Consider the following 24644-nt stretch of genomic DNA (forward strand, 5'->3'; position numbering starts at 1 on the left):
CAAAAGGCAGAAAGTGCTTTATTGATACAATGGTCCAGCCATGGTTTATAAATTGGGTAGATTACACTAAGGAGGGTGAACCAGCCACCAACTAATTTTTGAATGTCTAAAGTGCATAAAGTATAGGGTGAGACTGTCGAATATGGCACTTTATAAGTTCTCCAAGACCCAGAGGTATCAAAAGAGGCAAAATGAAAATAGGGCAGACCAATAAGGGATTGTCATAAGCCTGCTTGAAGAGATGGTTCTTTAGGGCACGTTAAAACCTGTTGTGCATACGTCTGAGGGTTCCAGGTATTGTAGTCCAGAGAACTGATGCCGAACTAGCAAAGTCTGAGAGACCGGAGTAAGAGGTTTGGATGATAGAAGATGTTAGTTTTAGATCATTAGCAGAGCAGAAAGCACATGCAGGATGGTAGAACGAGATGAGGGAGGAGATATAGGGAGGTGCAGCATTGTGGAGAGCTTAGTGGGTGAGAATGAGGATTTTGTACTGTATTCTGGACTGAAGGAGTAACCAGTGTAGTGGCTGGCACAGGGAGGAGACATTGGTGTATTGGCTGGAGAGGAAGATGAGTCTGGCTGTGGCATTAAAGATGGAATGGAGAGGGGAGAAGCTAAAGAAAATAGACAATAGTAACTTTTCTTTAGACCCTGAATCAAATTAACAATGAGAGTTTTAGCTGTTTTTATAGTAAGGGTTGATTTTGAAGATGTGTTTGAGGTGCAGGTGTCAAAAATGTGAAAGGGATTCACTATAGGGAGTGAAAGACCGATGTGAGTCTAGCATAACTCCAAGACAGTGGGCTCGCTGGCCTGGAGTTATGGTAGTACCCCACATAGAGATGGAAATGTCAGGTTTAGTTATATTAGTCCATGAAGGAATTACAAGAAGTTCAGTTTTGGAAAGGTTTAGTTTCAGGTATAGGAAAGACATAATGTCTGAGCTAGTAGAGACACAGTCACTGGAATTTTGTAGTAGTGAAGGAGTGATCTCACCGAAAGAAGTATAGAGCTGGCTCAGAAAACCAAAATAGAGATGGTTCTGAAAACCAAATCTACTGATAGTTTGTCTAGTGGGGGATTTGTATAGAGATAAAAAGGAGATGAACCAGGACTGATCCCGTAGGAAAACAAGAATAAAAAATATTTTCAAAAAGGTGCCCATAGCCATCACTGGGAAGCGATGAGCAGCCAAACTGGCAGCAACAGAAGACTGGGTGAGCAGCTTTAATTTTTATTTGCCAAACAACCCCTTTAAAATGGGCATATTGATTTTTTTTCTAATACTTTATTAAATGCATTTTACATTTTTCCGAATTTAAAAAATACAACAAGAATTCTGTGGGACTCTGAAAAGGGATTATGTTAGGGAATTTCTATTTATGCATTTCTGTAACATATTATGTAACCTCGTTGGCCCGCACCTCGGTCAGGCACATATTATCAATGTACAATGTCTATATATTTTACCAGATCCGGGCGTATTATCTGTGCATGTTGATCCAAACTGCCAATTATAAAACACAGTCTTTGTAGCCGAGCTTCTTAAAGTAGTCTGCTCATGAATATGATAACATAATATGTTACAACTTTATTTTTGCAAGCAGGTGGACCATAAAAGTTAAGCTCAAAGTGTGCCATATACAAGGCATAAAACAAATACTTTGAACATAAACCTTGGGCACTGTATGCCTTCAATCAAACCATTGCAATTAATATGAAATTCTAAATACAGAATACAATGCCACATAAATAGCATAACAGCCAAGTCCTGTCTAAGAAGCCATATGTTTTTTCCCATTGTTCAAAAAAAGGAGATGACTTCCCGTCACTTATGTTTCTGATTAGCAAAATGATTTATGCCACAATCACTAAAAATGCCAGCAAGTGAATGAGAAAATGCATAGTGACTGCACCAGATGTGCACAATAAACAGCAATCCCATTGTAATCTCTGGTACTTAGTTTATATGAAGGTAATGTAAAAAACACTCTTGGATACGGAAAAGTCACTTTTTTTTTACATTTGACTATAAATGATATGAAATAAATAGTGTGTTTTATACTTTATGGCATGCATACATTGATAAATTAGGTACAGTTTTGTATCCTGACTTATCTACAAGACAAGCCTGGCTAAGATCATGGGGATTAATTGCTTCAGAGGTGTGAAATGCGGCTTCCCCATTCTATTCTGCACACTCAGTGAAGAAACAATGATTAATCACTGTTTAACTATTCTCTGGAGGATCTACAAGATTGCCAAACAGGATTTATCCTCATAAATCCAAGAAACGCTGCTTTAGATTTGTCGCCTGCAACTGAAGGAACATGAATTTAAAGCCATACGTTATCAGATTAAAAAACAATGTCAATGCTTTAGTACCAATCCAGGAATACAATACTCTCTAATCTCCAATTTACAATAGGAATCTATGCCATGTAATCCCTGGTGACCCCTCGAAAGTACAAGTGGGAATAATTCTGCCCCGAGCCCAGAACGTACTGTATACAGTAGATGGCTTCATGAGTTGCTAGAAAGCTTATGCATAGTAACCCCGAAATCTGGTCATAGCAGGTGAGGGGTTAATTTAAGGGTACCACAAGCCACAGATATTTACAACAAGTCAACACACTGATGTATTTGGCCTTACCTTTCCAATTTCTCATGTTGACAATTCAGTACATGCTAGCAAAGTCCTCAACAGTTGGCAATCCACGTGACAACCACTTGAAGGCATAAACATGATGTGTGTTGCAAAATCATGTTTTCTTTCTAAGCTGGTCATCTCATGCCCCTAATTTAGAGTTATACTGTGCTAAGATGAAAGGAAGGACGCGTCTGTATGTGAATGTGTGTAGTTTACAAGTACTAGTCTGGTAACAAAGGAGGAGTGCAGCGATCCTGCTTCATATTCCCTTTCCCATAATGCTCTTTTGATAAAAGAAGGGATTGCTGATCGATAGGGTAGCGACACCCGTAACCCACTGGGATCAGCTGTTTGACACTAGGCACTATACAGTGAACTAAGCCAGAAGCCCTGGGCCACCAATTGTATAGAAGTGGTGCTGGATAACTACAGCTCAGTTTCGGAAAACCCATACCATGTTTTTTATCCCATCGTAATGGGATTTATTAATTTTTTTGCATGTAAAAAACATGGACACCAAACAGGATGCTGGGACAGGACACCTATCTTGCAGCATCTTGTTGCCATTTAATTGCATTGTACAAAAGACAGATTTGTTGAGATCCTGTAGCTCAACAGTAAAGAAGAATACTCTCTGTTTGTCTATCCTGTTTATAAAAATGCATCCCGATGGAAAAAAAGAAGATAAAAAAGAGGACATTTTTATCCATAGCAGATTCTCCACTGAAAACATATAGTAAAAGATCCATTCAGAAAAAAAAAAATATATAAAAAGAGTTTGAATAGGATTGCCAAGCGTGGTAAGAACGTAGCCTCAAATCAACTTCGTTCTATATACAATACCTTGCTTTATAGTCTTCTGTTCAGTGAAAAGTTTACTTCCTTACTATCCTCTTGATTTTTCAAAAAGAAGGACTTAAGACACCTGCAATAGGAAAAAAAACACAAATGTATTGCAAGATCTTACAAATGTATTTACTTTTAGCATAATTCTTCATAATTCAGTAATTCTTCATCAACAATGGCTAGGAATTCACTATATCTCACAATATTTCTTTCCACCTGGGACATAAAAACCCTCGGGCAGAGTATAGACTATGTGATACCGTTCTAACCTCTGTATCTGAGGAAAGGGATTTAGGGGTCATTATTTCATGAGATTTAAAGGTAGGAAGACAATGTAATAGAGCAGCAGGAAACGCTAGCAGAATGCTTGGATGTATAGGGAGAGGTATAAGCAGTAGAAAGAGAGAAGTGCTCATGCCGCTGTACAGAACACTGAGGAGACCTCACTTGGAGTATTGTGCGCAGTACTGGAGGCCGTATCTCCAGAAGGCTATAGATACTCTAGAGAGAGTTCAGAGAAGATACTAAACTAGTACATGGATTGCAGGATAAAACTTACCAGGAAAGGTTAAAGGACCTTAACATGTATAGCTTGGAAGAAAGAAGAGACAGAGGGGATATGATAGAGACTTTTATATACCGTATTTTTCGCCCTATAGGACGCACCGGCGTATAAGATGCACCCAATTTATAGGTGCAAAATCTAAAAAAATAAAGATTTTGAACCCAATAGTGGTCTTCAACCTGCGGACCTCCAGATGTTGCAAAACTACAACTCCCAGCATGCCCGGACAGCCGTTGGCTGTCCGGGCATGCTGGGAGTTGTAGTTTTGCAACATCTGGAGGTCCGCAGATTGAAGACCACTGCATAGGAGGTAATACTCAACTTGTCACCGCTGCTCCGGACCCGTCACCGCTGCCCTGGATGTCGCTCCATCGCTGTCACCGTGTCCCCGTCGATCCGGAACGTCTCTGCTGCCGGCCGGGTATCCTTGCTCTCCGTCGTCGCCATCACGTCGTTACGCACGCCAACGCATGTACGCGACAACGTGATGACGAGGAAGGAGAGCGCCGGCCATACAGGGGATCCCTGAACGGAGAAGACACCGAGGAGGCAGGTAAGGTCCCTCACGGTGTCCTGTAAGCACTAACCCGGCTATTCAGTCGGGCTGTTTGGGACCACAGCGGTGAAATCACGGCGGTCCTGAACAGCCCGACTGAACAGCCGGGTTAGTGTCACTTTCCCTTCAGATGCGGCGGTCAGCTTTGATCGCCTCGTCTGAAGGGTTAATACAGGGCATCACCGCGATCGGAGATGTCCTGTATTAGCCGCGGGTCCCGGTCGTTGATGGCCGCAGGGACCGCCGCGATAGGGGTGTATTCGCCGTATAAGATGCACCGACTTTTTCCCCCCAGTTTTGGGGAAGAAAAAGTGCGTCTTATACGGCGAAAAATACGGTACATAAAGGGAATCAACACGGTAAAGGAGGAGAGGATATTTAAAAGAAGAAAAACTACCACAAGAGGACATAGTATTAAATTAGAGGGGCAAAGGTTTAAAAGTAATATCAGGAAGTATTACTTTACTTTAGAGTAGTGGATGCATGGAATAGCCTTCCTGCAGAAGTGGTCGCTGCAAATACAGTGAAGGAGTTTAAACATGCATGGGATAAGCATAAGGCTATCCTTCATATAAGAAAGGGTCAGGGACTATTCATAGGATTCAGGTTATTGGGCAGACTAGATGGGCCAAATGGTTCTTATCTGCCGACACATTCTATGTTTTTATGTTTCTATGTTTCAATTGTTAGAGCTGTACACAAGCATAGAGCATCGCTGAAGCATTCTCCTACCAGCAGTCTACAGCCTCCTGCATTTAGCATGGAGCAGAAATAGTGTGGCCATAATAGAGGTACATTAGGAATCTACTTTATACCTTTTTTCAGCTGGATTCCGTACAAATTTTTTAGAACAAATCATAGGTTGTTGCATGAAGGGGAGGAATGGCAGCCTTAGACCTGAAGGCCAGTCCAGATAGGTGGCATACTGAGCCACCAAATCAGACCACCCTTTTCTGATTTTATAAATGGTATTAAAAGGGGTAATCCAGCATTTTACTTCTTATTCCCAAGGATAGGGGAAAAATGTCTGTTCATGTGGAGGTGGTGGTGGGGGGGGCTGGGATGATCTCTTACATGGCGGTATGGTTCTCTTTGTCCATAAAGTGGGAGTTGACATGCCCCTGCATGTTTCTCTATGAGGAAGCCGGAGATACACAAGTAGAGTACACAGGGCACAGTGGTCAGACCCCCTGCGTTCAGTACCACTTTAATGCTATAAAGCAAGATACATATGACTGAAATATTTTCTCCTAGCAGCAGCTCAGTAACTATGGTACCCAGTGGGGTTAGTATGGCAGCACTAAGAGGCTATACCGAGTTGTACAGCCTTCATGCATTGTTAAAGCTGACTGTATAGAAGACATTTTCTATAAAGAAAAGGCAAAGATAATAGCAAAAAATGGCACAGGTTGGTACAAATGGCACAGCTATACAGAGTATGATATATTGGAAAAAAAATCTAGAGGGGAGAAGTACTTTAAAACCTTCAGTGTTCCTCTAATCCTAATCTTGTCTTTTTTGTGTCCTTTCAATTGTGTTATACAATGGTATTGAATCCATAGTTGGTACTAGGTTCTAATTTGTTCCGACTTAAAGCAAGTTCTGTGGTTTATGTAGATGGGTCTTCTTACAGTTTACTTACTTGCCATCTACCTGGAGCTAAATATGTCACTGTTGACTGCTCTTTATGTGGACTTGTGAACTTTTGTTAACCGTTTGTCCTCATTGAGTCGGGTCTGTTTAAAATTCAGGTGTTTCTCATTTTAGAATTTCAATAAAAAGATAACTGTTTAAAAGAAAAAAACGTCAATTTCATCCATTTGTTGTAGTGATGATGCTGTTATCTAAGGGCATTTATTCAGAGAATTGTCTTTGTCCAATCTTTAGTCTGCCAACATGTATGAAAAAACTAAAATTGACTGTACACTTGAGATAGCCGTCAGTCACACAGTCATTCAACCAACTGAAATTCTAAACTTTACTGACAATGTGTTTTGTCCTATCTTTTCTTATATCTACAAATGGTCAAACCACAGTAAAAGTGCGCAGTAAGAACACTGGGGTTATCTATTTTTATTCTAAACATCTCCAATTTATTAGCCACAAACACAAGACACAATAATCAGCCCAAACATAAACAGGAGAATCTATGGTTGACAAGTTGGTGATCAAATAAACTGTTTCCATTTGTTAGGGTCCTTTTACACCGGCAGATAACTTGCCCGTAAGGATCATTGGCGTTCGTTTTCTTTTATATAGACTTGAAGAAACACAATTGTTCATTCAAATACCTTAGCTCATAGGCAAACATATATATTGCAGCACATTTTCTCCTTACACAGGGTGATGTTCTGCAGACAAAGGTATGCTTGTTTTTGGGTGATGGCTGGGATGTTTACATGGGTGGATGAACAAGAACAAATGTATGGAGGAATATTGATTTGCCTGATCATTGTGCTGTGTGCATGGGGTTGTAGTTACATCTGTGACTTTATTAGGCTACTTTCATACTGCCGTTGTGACCTGCCATTAAACGGCCGTTAGGCTTTTCTTTTCTTTCAGCCTTTAACGGCTGTTATCAGGACAGGGCACAAAGGGCTATAACGGGTCCCGATGGATGCCATTTACTATAATCTGTCCATCGGGTGCTGTTATTTTGTAGCAGAAGTAGCAGGAGAAAAAGTGTCCTAATGGCAGTCTGAAAGAAGCCTTACATCTGCACCCTTTTCACGTATGCTTGGTCAAGGTCAACCCCTTTGGTTCCAATCACTGTACAAAACACTCTCCTTACAACACAGATTCCTCAGTGCTTTTACTCATGTTGCATTATAAAAGGGGAGTCCACTAAATGACTCCTCTTTAGCCAGGGAGGGGATTAGTTCTACATATATATATATATATATATATATATCTCATTTTTTTTTTACATTCCTTGTTCCCGCGCCGCTCGATAATGTCTGTCACTTTTCATTGATCGGACGTTACACACCTGCTCATCCAATAAATAGCTGCAGCGATGTCCTGTCTCTGCCTCTGATTGACTACGCAGGCAGGTAGCATCACTATCCTCTGGGAGTAAGAAAGCTCTCATATTAACCTACCAGTACCCTGCTCTGTACCAACGAAGGACAAGAACCCTGGGGCACTTTTCTACATATGGACAACTCTTTCTTTTGTTGGACTTTCTGGTTTGGCTTGTATGAGATCATTTTCATTTTTCTGAAGAAGAGTAAATATTTAAACAACTGTTTATGGAATTTATATTTGAGAAAAAAAAACTAAACATATAGCATTGCATGAAAGTTTGCCATTGCAAATGGGGTTAGCTTAAAGGGGTACTCCACTGCCCCAGCATTCGGAACATGCCCCATACTCCTCGTGATGTCACGTCACGCCCCCTCAATGCAAGTCGACTGCCACACTCCCTCCCAGAGACTTGCATTGAGGGGGTGTGGTGTGACGTCACGAGGGGCATGGCCATGACATCACAACCCCAGCAGCCCACACCCAGCATTCGGAACAAAATCTTCTGAACGCTGGGGCAGTGTACAGAGTACTACCCCTTTAAGGGGCTAAAGCTACACTGGTGAAACTTGGAGAGACATTGTCACCTATAATGTCTATTACGGAGCAGACACAACAGAATTTCTATAAAGTGAACATTTCTTTAGAGATTCACGTCCAGGACAACCCAGAATGAGGTCAACTACTGTCCTGCGGGTTCTGATGGTATCATAAGCCATCAACAATAGGGTCACAAATGCTTTATCCTAAAAGACATCCAAAAACAACCAGACAAAACACAAACAATGACCTGATATATCTTTCTTTGCTATAAAAGTAAGGTAAAAAACAACAACTTTGTTCCTTAACTTTACAGGGTACCACAAATAAGTTATAGGTAGAGAAATGAAGCCATGCGTACTGATCACATCTTTCTCCGTGATTTACAGAAAGCAGCAGCTCGTTTTAATAAAAACATCCCAAAACATAAAATTGATTGAACCAACTGCTGTGCTGGGCATACACAACAGCTGATCAAAATCATTCAAGATTTTTATTCCCGCACTATTTCTTTCCTACGAGCATATAAAGGGCTTGTGCTCTTCCACTAGCCTAGCAGATTGATTCATAGTGCTTCAATTGTGATATATAAGAATTAATAACTCTATAATAATGGACATTACATTCCTTTTGTGGGCACAGATCTGAAGAATGATGCATAGGAGAGTGTTTTAAGCAGTGTCTGGGGCTCCGATAATATTGTTTAGTTCCTAATTCTGTACTTTTATGGTAGTTTTTTTTCGCACTCTTCACAGAATCAACACATGCTTCTATACATTGTAAAGCAATGAGCTGGAATACAAGCTTTATTATACAACAACATATTGCAGAAGGTTTCAATAGAGTACTGCAAGGTTTGTAAGGATAAAAATAACCATTTTTATGCGCTACATAAAGCATATATCGGCATGATGCATTAAAAAACATTAAAGGATCACAAAATACTACGTTCCCTCGACAATTCCTCTTAAAGAGCAACACCCTGAATTACATTTACACAGAGCTGCAGTACGGAATTGTATAAAAAAGCAAACAAAATATTTACTTATAAATGTGTGGGTAGAACGGAAGACAAAGACTTCAAGTATCTTAAAGGGGTACTCTGTTGCTCAATGTTTGCAACAAAATGTTCCAAATGCTTAGAGCCGGCGTCGGGAGCTCGTGACATCATAGCCCCGCCCCTCATGATGTCACGCCCCGCCCCCTCAATGCAAGTCTATGGGAGGGGGCGTGACGGCTGTCACGCCCCCTCCCATAGACTTGCATTGAGGGGGGCGTGACATGAGGGGCGGGGCTATGAAGTCACGAGCTCCCGATACTGGCTCTAAGCATTCGGAACATTTTGTTCCAAACGCTGAGCCGCGGAGTACCCCTTTAAATTTGGAAACAAAGGAGAAAATTAATCAAAGACATTTGTGGTACAAAAATCCCACACTTTTATGCAAAACTTGATTGCACAAAAAATGCTACTTTTTGCTTTCTTTATGTCGCACTTGAAATAGATGGGGCCTCTCATGGTCTGTCAGATTTGCTATAATTTATGGCAAAAATGTGCGCAATTTAGAGCTAAAACCTACCTTAGATCATGGTTAACCTAGATTTCAGTTCAGATGAGCTACATGTGTTACAAGATGTGTGTAACTCAGTTGCAGCAACGGGGTCCTAGGTTCAAATCCTAGTGTTGAGCGGCATAGGCCATATTCGAATTCGCGAATATATGGACGAATATTCGTCATATTCGCAATATGCTCGTTTTATTTTCGCGTATGCGAAAATTAACATATGCGAAAATTTGCATATTACAAAATTAACATAAGTGAAAATTCGCATATGCGAAAATTAGCATATGCAAATATTCGCATATGCGAAAATTCGCACACCAGTCTCACACAGTAGTATTAGAGCCTTCTTACACCACATAAGCTGGAAGCAGAGAGGGGTGATCACTGTGATGTGTACTGTGAAAAAAAAAAAAAGAATATTCGTAATTACGAATATATAGCGCTATATTCGCGAATATTCGCGAATTCGCGAATATTCGCGAATTCGCGAATATGCGATATTCGCAAATAAAATTCGAATTGCGAATATTCGCGAGCAACACTATCAAATCCCACCAAGCACAATATCTGCAATAACTTTCCATGCCATGTTTGTGTGGGTTTTCTTTGCATACTCCGATTTCTTCCCACATTCCAAAAACATATTGCTAGATAAATTTAGATAGTAAGCCCTAATGGGGACAGGGCCAAATTTGAGTGTACAGCGCTGCAGAATCTGTGTGTGCTATATAAACAAAGAATTATTATCATATTTGGCACATCTTACTTCAGTCTAGTTTTGCTTAAAGAGATACAACAGTGGAAAATATTTTGTTTAAATAAACTGGTGCCAGAAAGTTAAACAGATTTGTAAATTAGCAGGATAGGTTTTCTATGGGGATTTGCTCCTGCTCTGGACAGTTCCTGACATAGACATGTCAGCAGAGAGCACTGTGGTCAGAAAGAAAATAAATTCAATAAGAATTCCTCTGTAGTATACAGCAGCTGATAAGTACTGGAAGGGTTAAGATTTTTAAATACAAATCTGTTTAACTTTCTGGCAGCAGTTGAAAAAAATAGTTTTCAACTTGAGTACCCCTTTTAAGGGGTATTCCGTGCAAAAATATTTTATCCCCTATACAAAGGGACCCTCCGCGTTCTGCCTGCAGCACCCGCATTCTATGCGGGAGCTGCGGCTCCAGTTTTGTAAACCACCGGGTTTCCGGGACTGGGGACCGGACGTCATGCCACGCTCCCTCCATTCATGTCTATGGGAGGGGGCGTGATCAGCAGATTATTTTACATTATTGAGACTAGTTTCCATCTATTAAAGTGGTTGTGCGCTGCCCTGCAGTTCGGAGCTCAGCTCACAGCGTCCGGAGTTCATTACTCCGAACGCTGTGTGCGGGCTTCCGTGTTCGCGGCCGCCGGGCGTGACGTCACGCCCGGCCCCCTCAACGAAAGTCTATGTCAAGGGGGCGCGACCGCTGTCACGCCCCCTTCCCATAGACTTTGGTAGAGGGGACGATATCAGGCAATTTGCACTGCCCATGTGCACGATGTCAAGCTTTGAACAATGCTACAGTACATAAAGTATTACACAGGTACATAGCTGAAAAAAGTTTAAGTTCAATGGCAGGGAGATGATGTTGATGAAATTTAGGGATAACTTTAGAACTTTTTTCCATAATGCAGAATAAGGTAAGAAACCCAAAACTAGTCATGCAAGAATTTGCTATTTCTAAATATATTGGAATTTCATATCCCCTGTGGATGGACACAGATTCACTTCAGTCTCAGCTAACAGACTGACAGCTACAAACTATAGGCAAGATCGTTGGGAAGCTACGTGCCTGATTCTACTTTGGGACTACTTCCCCATCCAGCAAAGGTAATTCTGATCAGAACTGCAAACTGGAGATAGTTATTCTTTAGTCATTCTGTGATAAAAGTCACAATATAGTTATGATTCTGAGCTACAGGTATGTATACGTGAATTATTAAAGGGGTATTCCAGGCAAAAACTTTTTTTTATATATATCAGCTGGCTCCGGAAAGCCAAAACAGATTTGTAAATTACTTCTATTAAAAAATCTTAATCCTTCCACTAGTTATTAGCTTCTGAAGTTTTCTTTCTAACTGCTCAATGATGAGGTCACGTCCCGGGAGCTGTGCATGATGGGAGAATATCCCCATAGGAACTGCACAGCTCCCGGGACGTGACATCATCATTGAGCAGTTAAACAGAAAACAACAACTCAACTTCAGAAGCTAATAACTTCTGGAAGGATTAAGATTTTTTAATAGAAGTAATTTACAAATCTGTTTAACTTTCCGGAGCCAGTTGATATATAAAAAAAAAAGTTTAGGCCTGGAATACCCCTTTAAAGGAAGAGGAAAAATGAAAGAGCTTTGCACGTAGGCAGTACAACTAAAAAAGTTTTAAAAAAGTTTAAAAAAAAAAAAATTAAAAATTCTGATTTCTTTTTGATGGCTAATGTCAGAGATGAGCGACGTTACAGTGATTCGATTTGTCACAAACTTCTCAGCTCGGCAGTTGCTAACTTTAGCCTGCATAAATGAGTTCGGCTTTCAGGTGCTCCGGTGGGCTGGAGACTCTTTCCCAGGACTGTATCCACCTTTTCCAGCCCACCGGAGCACCTGAAAGCTGAACTCATTTATGCAGGCTAAAGTCAGCAACTGCCGAGCCAAGAAGTCCGTGACGAATTGAATAACTGTAACTTCGCTCATCTCTAGCTAATGTCTTACATATTGTACTTTATTTAGTTTAAGCTATATATTAAAACCGACTCATCTGTAAAGAATAAGTGACAGCCATTTCCAAAAACTTCCATCTTCCTCAATCATTTCATATTAATGAGATGGCAAATAGCCAAGAAAATTATTTCCCGGGCCTTAGCTACTCATCTTCTGTATATTTCTGACAAATCTGTGGCTCTACAGCCTATCGGCGAGACAAACAAACAATTTCACCTTTTTTTCGAAAATTCCAGTGAGGGGGCTTTTGTCGTGGGATTTCTCGCCTTTTATTGCTGAAGCAATTTTATTTGTGTCACGCTGAAGGACAAAGATAAGCCAACTGTTTAGATTCTTCCCCTTTATGTTGCGGCTTTGATCACTAACAATGCTGCGTGAACAGTCAACAGAAGGCTGACATTTCATAAAATATGCAGTGATAAAAACTAATACAGCAGCATCTGGGAACAATATATAAAATGCAGAAACACACCTAATAACTGATCTTAAATTACAAGTTACGAAAATCCATAAAGCCAGATTACAACTTGTGCGTGTTTTTTTTTTTTGTCAGAACGTTAAAGTTTTCTAGGAACGTAAGGACATGGCATTACTTTTCTTTTTTTTTTTAAGGAACATCTCCTAATTAAAGGTTTTGTTTTCAAGACAATTTACAAGTGTTTTTTTTTTTTTTGTGTGTGGTTTTTTTTTTTTTTTTTTACAGTACACCACTAATTTCCATTACAAAAACCAAACTAAAACTGCCGAAAATAATACGATTAAAGGACTGAGACAGAAAACAAAATATAAGTGGTATGTTTTAAAGCATATCAAAAACCAGCAGCAGCTGCGTGTCTCAGAATGGAAGAACTAGCTGCCATCTTTTTGTAGACGGTATAAAGTGCGGCTTTAGATCAGCCAGAAGGAGACACAGGTGTTCTAACGTGAGCGCAAGATATCAAGGAGTAGGAACCATAGACAAGGAATGACAGAATATTTGGAATTGGGGGTGAGAATTCAATAAATATAAATAAAATGGATGCATTAAAAGCTATGAGCACTGCCGCATTCATTTTATTATTGCTCTAGTGCATCTAAAATAAAATAAAAGTTGTAAATAATTATGGTTAGAAAATAGTGCCCTACCGTTTTGTGTATACCGCCCCTATGCAGACCTTCTCTCACTACACTGTTATAGGCTACAAACAGAACGGGTGTTCTGTGATCTGGCAGTTATGCATTACCCCCCCCCCTGCTTCCTACAAAATTTAAACTTAATCTTGGTCCTGTGTCTACAGCTTGGTTTGCACCAAAATGTATACCTACTACCGTGTTTCTCTGAAAATAAGACCGGGTCTTATATTAATTTTAGTCCCAAAAAACACACTAGGGCTTATTTTCAGGGTAGGGCTTATTTATTTATGGGGGGCTGCAGGAGTGTGGGGGATGGGGGGCTGTAGCAGTGTGGAGGATGGGGGGCTGTGGGAGGATGGGGGGCTGTGGGAGGATGGGGGGGCTGTAGCAGTGTGGAGGATGCTGCACCGCCCCCCATCCTCCACACTGCTACAGCCCCCCATCCTCCCCTTCCGCCGTCGTCCTCCACACTCCTACAATGCCCCCCACCCATCTGCCATAATAAACTACAGTACCTTACACCTTCATACCGTACGGAAGCTGCAGCTCTCGGCGGCGGCAGGACCTCCTTCTGTTGCTTAGCAGCCGGGGGCAGGGACACATCCGTGACGTCGGCCGTGCATACGCGCCGACGTTTTAAAAAGACAGCGTCCCTGCCCCGGCTGCTAAGCAACAGAAGGAGGTCCCGCTGCAGCTTCCGTACGGTATGAAGGTGTAAGAAAGATAGATAGATATGGGACCAAACAAAGGGGGGTGGGGGATTAGGGGTCGGGTCTGCAGGCATTACTGGCGGCCACGATCCGGATCTGGACCGCGGTCCGCCAGTTGATTACCCCTGGCCTAGGTCTTATTTTCGGGGTAGGACTAAATTCTAAGTTTCTTACATTAGATTGAACTACTGATTTATACAAAGTTTGTTAAAACAACATTGACTATTTAAGAGAATACACTAGTTCTGCTGCGAAGATTCCACAAGTTATTCCCACGTTATAAAAACTCAACATCACCCATATCGTGTATTCACATACTGTACTAGTAATATTTAAAGCAGGATTGTTTCTGTTATTTGGCTTCCTGACAAGCGAGAACATCAACCTGCTCCATTTCTCATTTCACTTCCTTTTTCTCCTCGCGTGTGAGTCAGAACACAGCAAAGTATAAAGTGTTAAACCAAAGCCATATGTAGTGTTTGATGAACTCTAGCACAAGTTAAGTATGTGGGAGGTAATTGTCCTTGTGCTTATAATTAGCATTAGAATTTTAGGGATTGTGCTGCCTAATACCCACCCACCGCCTGTTCTCCTAACCATGGTTACTGCAACTTAGCAGACAGAAATATTTTATCAACACCATGTAATTGTATCTTTGCACTATCTTGGAAAAATAAACATGGGAACTCTGTTTGGTGTTTCCGTTTGGACCAGATCCACATTAAGTAACAATTCTGAGATGATGGTATAATTGTAATATTTAGATCTAATAACAGACATGGATCTTCATCTGGAAATAATGCTTATTTTTAGCTTTTCATACTTAATAGGCAAAGTTATTTTAAGGCATGATAAAACTATTGGAGGGAAAAACTAACACCCTTTAACTGCTGGTAGATGTTATGTGCACTATAGCAAAAAATAAATCAAACAGCTAAAAAATTTAAAAAACAGTTTAAAAAAGAGAACCACAGTATCCTGATGGGGATCCAATGTGTTCAGCTGTAATCTGCGTTGAAACCTTGCAAGTGTACAATTTTCCCAGCGCCAGCAAAGGGTAGGCTAAAATGTAATCACTCTTATACTTCCAACAAGTTATCGGGACAATCCCTGGTGGCTTCTTCATGCCCTGCCAACCTTAAAGGGGTACTCCGCTGCCCCAGGGTTCAGAACATTTTGTTCCGAACGCTTGAATGCTCGTGGGGTCACACCACGCTCCCTCAATGCAAGTCTATGGGAGGGGGCGTGCATTGTGGGGGCATGGCGTGATGTCATGAGAGGCGTGGCTGTGATGCCACGACCCTGCCACCCACACCCAGCATTCTAAACTAATTCCGGATGCTGCACAGAGATCGCTGGGGTCCCAGCTGCAGAATCCCCGCGATCAGACATGTCTAGGGGTGGAGTACCCCTTTAATTGATAGATCTCACCCTACACCTTAAGAAGAGAGATCTACCAATCAAGGTTGTGGGAAGCCTCCATGAACTGTCCCAATAGCTTGTAGTTCAGACAGCATGAAAGTGTTGACAGGTGCCTTTTAAATAGAACCAGTCACCATGAAAATGCTGTCCAATCTACTACCATTATATTATAGAGCAGAAGGGCTGGGCAGATTAATAGAACATCATGTGTCAAAAGATTTAGCAGAACTTGCAAATTATTGATCCCAGTTTATTCTAAGCTGTGGAGTCCAGTAGGCGGTCTTACTCAATGATTGACAGTCTTCCATGTATAAGTGTGCATACACAGTCAGCAGTCAGTTTCTGAGTAAGATCATCCAATGAACGTCAGAATAAGCTGAGATTTAAATATTTAGCATAAAGGGGTACTCTGCGGAACTACACCCCAGAGCCCATCCTTTCCTTCTTACCAACTTATGTATTTGTCTAAATATCATTAATTAGCTATATATAGAGCAGTTTGCCTCTTTCAGCTATCACTTACATGCGGGGAGTGAGAGAAAGATGTAATATTCAGATCCTGATTGTCTTGGTGTAAACCCCTCAATGAGAGTAGCCCCCACCCTCCTGGAAGACAAACACCACGTGATTTCTGTCTTCTCAGCTACACCTCCCCTCCACCTCCCTCTGTTAGGATCTTGCCAGCAGAAAAGCCCAGTCTCCTCAGCACATAATGCTGCTCTTTTTCGGCTGTAGATCTTATCACTGACTGCTGCCATTCAAAGCATAACATGATTTATTGCTGGGGGAAGGATAGTTTGAAAGAAAAGACATGTACAGTGTGTGCTGCTGACTGTTTACAACAACACAGCATGCACACAGATAGTGAAAGCTATTGGCTGGCAGCCATTACACAGAGCCGCACCAACTGCTGGGATTTGTAGTCTGGGCTGCAAGCACAGAAAAAGAACAATCAGGATACAAAAGGGGCCACAAGAGCTGCCAAAATCACATAGATAACTACAGGGGGCACAGAATAGGTATTGTGGTGGCTTTGGGGCATTTTTAATTTTCCTTTACTTCCCTGGAGCACCCCTTTAACTCTTGCTGCTCTGTAACATTATGTGGCAGGCTTACTTCATGCGGCAGGCTTCCTCAAGTGGATTTATATATGTGATGTGCATGTATGTAGATAAGTGTATTTAATTTCATTGTTATTAAATGTTTGTTAAACACAGCAAATGGTGGGACACAGTACAGAGGAGGAGAAGTAACTGGAAACACTAGTAAGCTTTTGTGCTGCTATGTCAGATGGATCTACTATTGTAGGTAGTGACTGTACATTGGTTCGGTAAACAGTTATCTGAGAGACAGTTGATACTGTTGTTTGGATTGGTCCATTATTGTAGGTAGTGACTGTACATTGGTTCGGTCCACAGTTATCTGACAGATAGTTATACATTTGATTAGATTGGTCCATTATTGTAGGTAGTAGTGACTGTAAATTGGTTCAGTACACTGTTATCTAAGAGAAAGTTATGAGTTAAAGAGGAGTAGATGCCATCTTGTGACTTCTCTGGCCACCACTGTCTAAAGGCAACCGTATAAAGCTTAGTGTCTGAGACAAACTGAAAAGGAAGGTACAAAGTAACCCTACAAGGACTGTTATATTTTCCTCTAGTGTAGAAAAGTAAATATACTGTAAATATTTAGATAAGGAGATTGAGGTTCCCCATTTCCACCTAATTTTTTTTATTCTCCCTGAGGATTTCACCTATAAAGTTGTATATACAATATATAAAGAGACTAATTTAATTAAACATTAACCTTGAACAAGAATAGTGTTACACTTCTGTCAACAAGATACACAGACATAACCTGCTACCTTTTACAAGCAACTGATGCTTCTTTATTTTATTTCATTCGGGGCCCTTTGAAAACTCGGCTACTACCAAGAGGAGTGCCCAGGAATCTGACTGTTCTCATTAGAAACCCTGAATTTTCTGTATTAAAGGGGTACTCCGGTGAAAACCTCTTTTCTTTTAAATCAACTGCCTCCGGAAAGTTAAACAGATATGTAAATGACTTCTATTAAAAAAATCTTAATCCTTCCTGTACTTATTAGCTGCTGAATACTACAGAGGAAATTCTTTTTTTTTTGGAATGCTCTGTGATGACATTACGAGCAAGATGCTCTTTGCTGACGTTATTATAATAAAAATAATAAGTCTTTACTTATTGTTGTCCTTAGAGGGATTTGAACCCAAGGCCCCAGCACTGCAAGGCAGCAGTGCTGACCACTAAGCCACCATGCTGCACTTAGCATACATCTGCTATGCATGGTTGCTAAAATGGACAGAGATGTCAGCAGAGAGCACTGTGTTTGTGATGTCATCAGTGTTCCAAAAAGAAAGGAATTTCCTCTATAGTATTCAGCAGCTAATAAGTACTGAAAGGATTAAGATTTTTTAATAGAAGTAATTTACAAATATGTTTAACTATCTGGCACCAGTTGATTTAAAAGAAAAAAGGTTTTCACCGGAGTACCCCTTTAACGACGCAGGACGTATATTTAAGTCCTGCGCCGGCTCCCGCCGGGCCGCGATCCTGCATCATATCGCGTTGGTACCCGGGGACCCGCGGCTAATACCACACATCGCCGATCGCGGCGATGTGCGGTATTAACCCTTTAGAAGCCTTTAGAAGCTTTGACCGCCACTTCTAAAGTGAAACTGAAAGTGACCCGGCTGCTCAGTCGGGCTATTCGGGACCGCCGCGGTGAAATCGCGGCGTCCCGAACAGCTGATCGGACACCGGGAGGGCCCTTACCTGCCTCCTCGGTGTCCGATCGACGAATGAATGCTCCGTGCCTGAGATCCAGGCAGGAGCAGTCAAGCGCCGATAATGCTGATCACAGGCGTGTTAATACACGCCAGTGATCAGCATAGGAGATCAGTGTGTGCAGTGTTATAGGTCCCTATGGGACCTATAACACTGCAAAAAAAAAGTTAAAAAAAGTGTTAATAAAGGTAATTTAACCCCTTCCCTAATAAAAGTTTGAATCACCCCCCTTTTCCCATAAAAAAAATAAAACAGTGTAAAAAAAAAAAAAAAAAAAAAAAAACATATGTGGTATCGCCGCGTGCGTAAATGTCAGAACTATAAAAAGATATCATTAATTAAACCGCACGGTCAATGGCGTACGCGCAAAAAAATTCCAAAGTCCAAAAAAGCGTATTTTGGTCACTTTTTATACCATTAAAAAAATGAATAAAAAGTGATCAAAAAGTCCGATCAAAACAAAAATCATACAGATAAAAACTTCAGATCACGGCGCAAAAAATTAGTCCTCATACTGCCCTGTACGTGGAAAAATAAAAAAGTTATAGGGGTCAGAAGATGACATTTTTAAACGTATAAATTTTCCTGCATGTAGTTATGATTTTTTCCAGAAGTGCGACAAAATAAAACCTATATAAGTAGGGTATAATGTTAACCATATAGACCTACAGAATAATGATAAGGTGTAATTTTTACCGAAATATGCACTGCGTAGAAACGGAAGCCCCCAAAAGTTACAAAATGGCGTTTTTTTTTTCGATTTTGTCGCACAATGATTTTTTTTTCCGTTTCGCCGTGCATTTTTGGGTAAAATGACTAATGTCACTGCAAAGTAGAATTGGCGACGCAAAAAATAAGCCATAATATGGATTTTTAGGTGGAAAATTGAAAGGGTTATGATGTAAGGAGGAAAAAACGAAAGTGCAAAAACGGAAAAACCCTGAGTCCTTAAGGGGTTAAGAGCCTCTTGGTCCTCAACTCAAGTATGATTGACAGCTCTAATTGTTTACTGATTGGATGGTGAAGCTATCATTCATGACTTAGAGGAGAGGTGGGGGAAACTCAACAGAGGGAGCTTTGTGCACCTAACCATACTGTGCCTTACTCCTGGACATTTCTGTAGAGATGGAACATTAAAGGACATTGTTCCTCAGCAGGTATCGGTGCAATCCCCTCTCCAACCTCTGTATAGGGCTGTCACAAGTTTAATGGCTCAAAATTTCTGATAGGCTTGCCACCTTGTTCTCCCTATTGGTAAAATAATAGATTCTCATAGGACAACATTAAAGGGGTTATCCAGCAGGGGGGGGGGGGGGTCCTAATTATTCCCATTGTGTGGGAAGTAAAAAAAAATGTTTTTAAAAATAAACATTTACTGATCTCCAGGACTCCCGTGGTGCCTCTAGTGTCCTGCTCTGCTCCCCCAAAGCGATCATGTTTCTGAGCTGCAGCCTGACTGTCAGGCCCAAGAAGCCCCTGGGCCCAATGTGCCATCCTGCTGTCCAGTGAATTGGTGGCCAAGGCAGGAAATGGGAATAGTTAGGAAAAGCCCTCCGCTCCTGCCAGATAACCCCTTTAACTACAGTCTCCCTCTTTATACAGTAGAACTTGAATAAAATATTCTTTAACTCCATTATTACTACATCCACTTCCGCCACAACAAAATGGCAGCTAGCACCCCTTCAGGAGCTTGGAGGTGTTACAGGTATGAATTCAATTGACAACATAGATAATGTTCAGTTGTCCAAAGGATTATATATTACCCTTCACTTATTTATTTGTTTTTATCTATACATGTACTGGTTGTGCAACATACTTATAAAGCTTCTCATTACAAACATTTTTGTTCTGTAATTGTGCAAATGATGGGGCCTTTTAGTTTCCTCTAATATCTTAAGCCTACGCATGAATATAATACAGTGTGGCAGCAAATCACAAGGAGTGCGACACTGATACAAATTAATATTTAAATGTGTTGCCTTTTGCTTTTAGCAAGTGGTCTTGAGACGTAAATGTGACATCTCCAATGTAAAACGAGGGTTTATGATGGAATAACAATGAGAGACTTAAAGTCACACGTAGACACACACATACCGGGTTACATCTCACTGTGTTGCTCCCCGACTGAGAACACTTGCAGGGCACGGATCCAGCAGAACTTTCTCTTGTATGTTTGGTCAGTAAAGGAATTGAGGTTAATGGTTAATATTTAATGTCACCTGCAGCCAGTGACTGCTTCTTCTAATGTAAGTGACAGATAAACAGAAAAACACTCCCTGGATGATACACAAAGCACCACACACCATAAGTGCATTTTTATTTTTAAACCAACTCAATTTCTCAAATGGATAACCAATGTTCCTACTAATTTACATTAGAAATTGAGTGAGGCATGAAAATTGTTCTGATGCACGGCAAAAACATTGCTACTGAAAAAGACCTACAATGACTGGTTGTGGCAAAACAAGACTGAAAATCATACATTAATGTAAGACACAGAAATCCCACCATGTAAATGACAATGGGGCTGGGGACATAACCCTTTAATGCAGTGTTTTTTGGTGTGCTTGATACTAGTCAAGAGGGATATGAAGGGAAAAGGTTATTTCCTGCTCAGAAATCAATGGAATATGCAAATGGTGCCCAAAAGTTTCCCACGTTAGATCTCAGATCTAAAAATAATGTTTAGTCTTGAAACCATTTAAGGTGGCCATACACTTTCAAAAGTTGTTGGCTATTTCTCCTGATCAGGAGAAATGTAAGGTCAAACGTTCTGGTAAGATGCTGCCCAACAGCTCTGATGGCAGCTTCTCTCTCTGAGAACACTAGGATTGGGCAGATGAAATGCCTGAACTTCCCCCACAACAACTTCATCTGCCATGGTACAGTCAGGAGGCTGCTATACACTTTAATAGGGCTGCAACTAACTATTGTTTTCATAATGGATTAGTTGGCCGATTATTGTTTCGATTAATTGACTTATTGGATATAAATAACCATAGAGGAGAAGAAGATAATTTGTGAGCTAGATTATGGAGGGGGTAGGGGATCGGACTGAAGGTCTTCTGTGTGTTTTAGGTAAGGGATGCATTGTGTGTTAATAGAGTGTCTTTGGGGTCAGCTGGATGTTGAGCTTTGCGGAGGCTGAGAGGAGTAGCTTTTTATTATATTTAAATACATATCATTTTTTTAAAACATAATATATATTTTTTTCTTTGGAAGGGCTATACCACCCCATCCGCCCACCCCCCCCCCCCCCCCCCGCCCATGTTCCTTACCTGTGGCCCAATAGGACGGCAGCACATTTCCTGGTTGTCCATCCTACGTGTCCCCATCAGCCTATTTAGTGAAGAGGGGGCCAGCATAAACACATAATCTCCAACTTCCTGCATCTTCTCTCTGCAACTATTGCGAATCTGGCCTTTAGCACGGAGCCTGACAACTGGGGACTCACGCTAGCAGCAGAAAGGAACTTCAGGAAGCAGAAGAACATGTGTGCTGGGCCTCCTCTTCACTAAACAGGCTGCTGAGGACCAAAGTCCTATACATATATATATATATATATACACACACACACACACACACATACATAGTGATAATCGCTAAGTGTATGTGAACTCTAGAAATTGTCTGACCAACTAATGAAAATAGCTGATTCATCAATTAGATGTTTCAGCCCTCAGTTTAGACAGTTAGACGGTCCTGCTGAATTCGGCATATTTGGCCAACTTTTGTCGCAAGTGTATGGGGACCTTAACATGCTTCTTACTGCTAACCCAAGCCAACCAAGCTGATCAGTGCTATTGTTTAGCAATTGCCAAATCTGCATTTATTATCCTGCTTGTTGCTCATTAGAAACTGCCTGCATAATGCTAACAAACAGCCCCTAAAAGCTCAGTTCAGGAGTATCCTTTTGTGTATTATGAAAGAAGTCATTTTTTTTTCTTTTTCTGTGGAGCCAGCTGTGAACACCATTGGCAGAATTATTAAACAATGGAATTTTATATGCTGGTCTTTAAGGGGTGCTAAATACTGTTCTCTATGCTGCTGCTACTTCTGAGGGTTTGCTACTGAGAAGTAGGAGAGCAGTATACCCTGTTTTGTGTGTGTATGTAATGTATGGGAGCGGACATTGACAAAGCTCCCTGATACCGAAGGCTACGAGAGACAACCCAGATAAGAGATGCAGGGCCTATATTTCTTGTAATGCAACACAAAACCATCTAGAGGGGAAGGCATACAGAGACATGGGGTCTTAATACTTGAGTGCAAAATTGAAACTTTATGTTAGGGTACATTCACACATACAGGATCTGCTGCATATTTTCTTCAGCCTATTTTGCTATGTATTGCAGTTAATGGGTAGGAAAATCAGCTGCACAAAATATGCAGTGAAAATATGCAGCAGATCCTGTACGTGGTAACATACTCTTAGAGAGATAAGTTATTTCATTTATTTCTGTAAACACAATTTTCTACTAACTGGAAAAAATATTATTATTCTAAAGTCAAGCTACTTTTTCAAAAGTCAAATAAACAATAACAATACATACAGATGTCACATAAAGCGAAATAAACGAAAATGAGCAAGAGAGATTGTCTGTCTGTCCGTCTATTGTTCATCATTGTGCTGTTTCGAAAAAGCTGAGAAACCAGTCCACTATTAATGGACTTTGATTAACCTATAAAATAGAGACATCTAAAGCCTCTGTATAAAATGTATGCAAAACTCTGAACAAAAAGGTGTATAGTATAAGAGGCTATATATTAACAGATCAATAAAAAGACCATAATGCCATCAAGAGGTCTGCCCTCATAGAACCAACCTGGCAATTCCGACTGACAAAATAATTAATGCCCGCAAAGGACCTCTACAATTCCATCTACTAATACCATTCACACATACACACGTCAGCCATAACAATAAAACAACTGACAGGTGAAGTGGATAACATTGATCATCTGATGGCAATGCCACCTGTCAAGGACAAAGATATATTGGACAATAAGCGGACAGGTGGTTGATGTGTTTAAAAAGGGAAAAATAGTCAAGCCGAAGGATCTAAGAGACTTTGACAAGGGACAAATTAAGACGGCTAGATAACTGGATTGGAACATCTCCAATATATTACGTCTCTCCAAGTTTCTGGTAAGCATTGGTTACTAACTCTAAAAGTGGTCCAAGAAAAGACAACTGTTGAACTGGCAACCGGGACATGGAAGCCCTAGACTTACTGATGCTTGTAAGGAGTGAAGACTAGGCCCTCTGATCCAATACCACAGAAGACTTGCTACATATTACTGATACATTTCTTTCTTTCTTTCTATCATAGAAAAGTGTCACAACACAGATGGCCTGACTTGATGAATCACTTTTTCTTTTAGATCATTTGGGGGCCCAGTATGTGAATGCAAGAGATGGCACTCACATGAACTATGGAAGGAAGGGAAGCCAGCAGAGGCAGCATAATGTTCTGGGCATATTTCCTCCAGACATTCATGTACATGTTACTTTGACATGTACCATCTGCCTTAACATTGTTGCAGTACAACTGTAGTACAGCCCTTGTGCCAATGGTATTGCAAAAAAGAAGAGGGTGTCCAGCCACACTGCAAAACGTATTAAGGTAAGGACTGGACTGATGATATGACAAAGTGTTCTAGGTGTTGACTTAAAGGGGAATTCTGGCCATAGACATGTTATCCCCTAACCAAAGGATAGGGGATAAGATGTCTGATCGCTGGGGGGCAGTCGGTGGGACCCCGCGTTCTCCGTGCAGCACCCGCATTCTATGCCGGGCTGCTGCTCCAGTCTCTAAAAAATCTCTGTAACACCCCCACCATCATAATCCCTCCCATAGACATGAATGCAGGGGGCGTGGCGTGATGTCACGAGGGAGCGTGGTGGGATGTCACGAGGGGGTGTGGCGTGACAACACATCTCCAGTCCCGGAAACACAGAGGTGGATAGGGGATAAGATGTCTATGGCCGGAATACACCTTTAACTGATCGATCAACCTAAAGAATCTACTGCTAACGTTTTGATGCCAGATACTATGGGACACCTTTAGAGAT

The 24644-nt window shown here is 41.0% G+C and overlaps 1 protein-coding gene across 6 annotated transcripts in view; it reads right to left on the reverse strand.

The window, feature by feature from the left end:
- The window catches only part of TBC1D5 (TBC1 domain family member 5), a 645101-nt gene that overhangs the window by 494027 nt on the left and 126430 nt on the right, over positions 1-24644 (reverse strand). For 3 of the 6 annotated variants that reach the window (XM_056519933.1, XM_056519934.1, XM_056519935.1), the window contains one exon: positions 3497-3578. The exons of the other annotated variants lie outside the window; for them this stretch is intronic. The gene's annotated coding sequence lies outside the window, so the exon portion shown is untranslated. The remainder of the gene's footprint in view (positions 1-3496; positions 3579-24644) is intronic. 6 annotated transcript variants of the gene reach the window in all.

This window comes from Hyla sarda, chromosome 5 (assembly GCF_029499605.1).
Source record: "Hyla sarda isolate aHylSar1 chromosome 5, aHylSar1.hap1, whole genome shotgun sequence".
Classification (NCBI taxonomy): Eukaryota; Metazoa; Chordata; class Amphibia; order Anura; family Hylidae; genus Hyla; species Hyla sarda.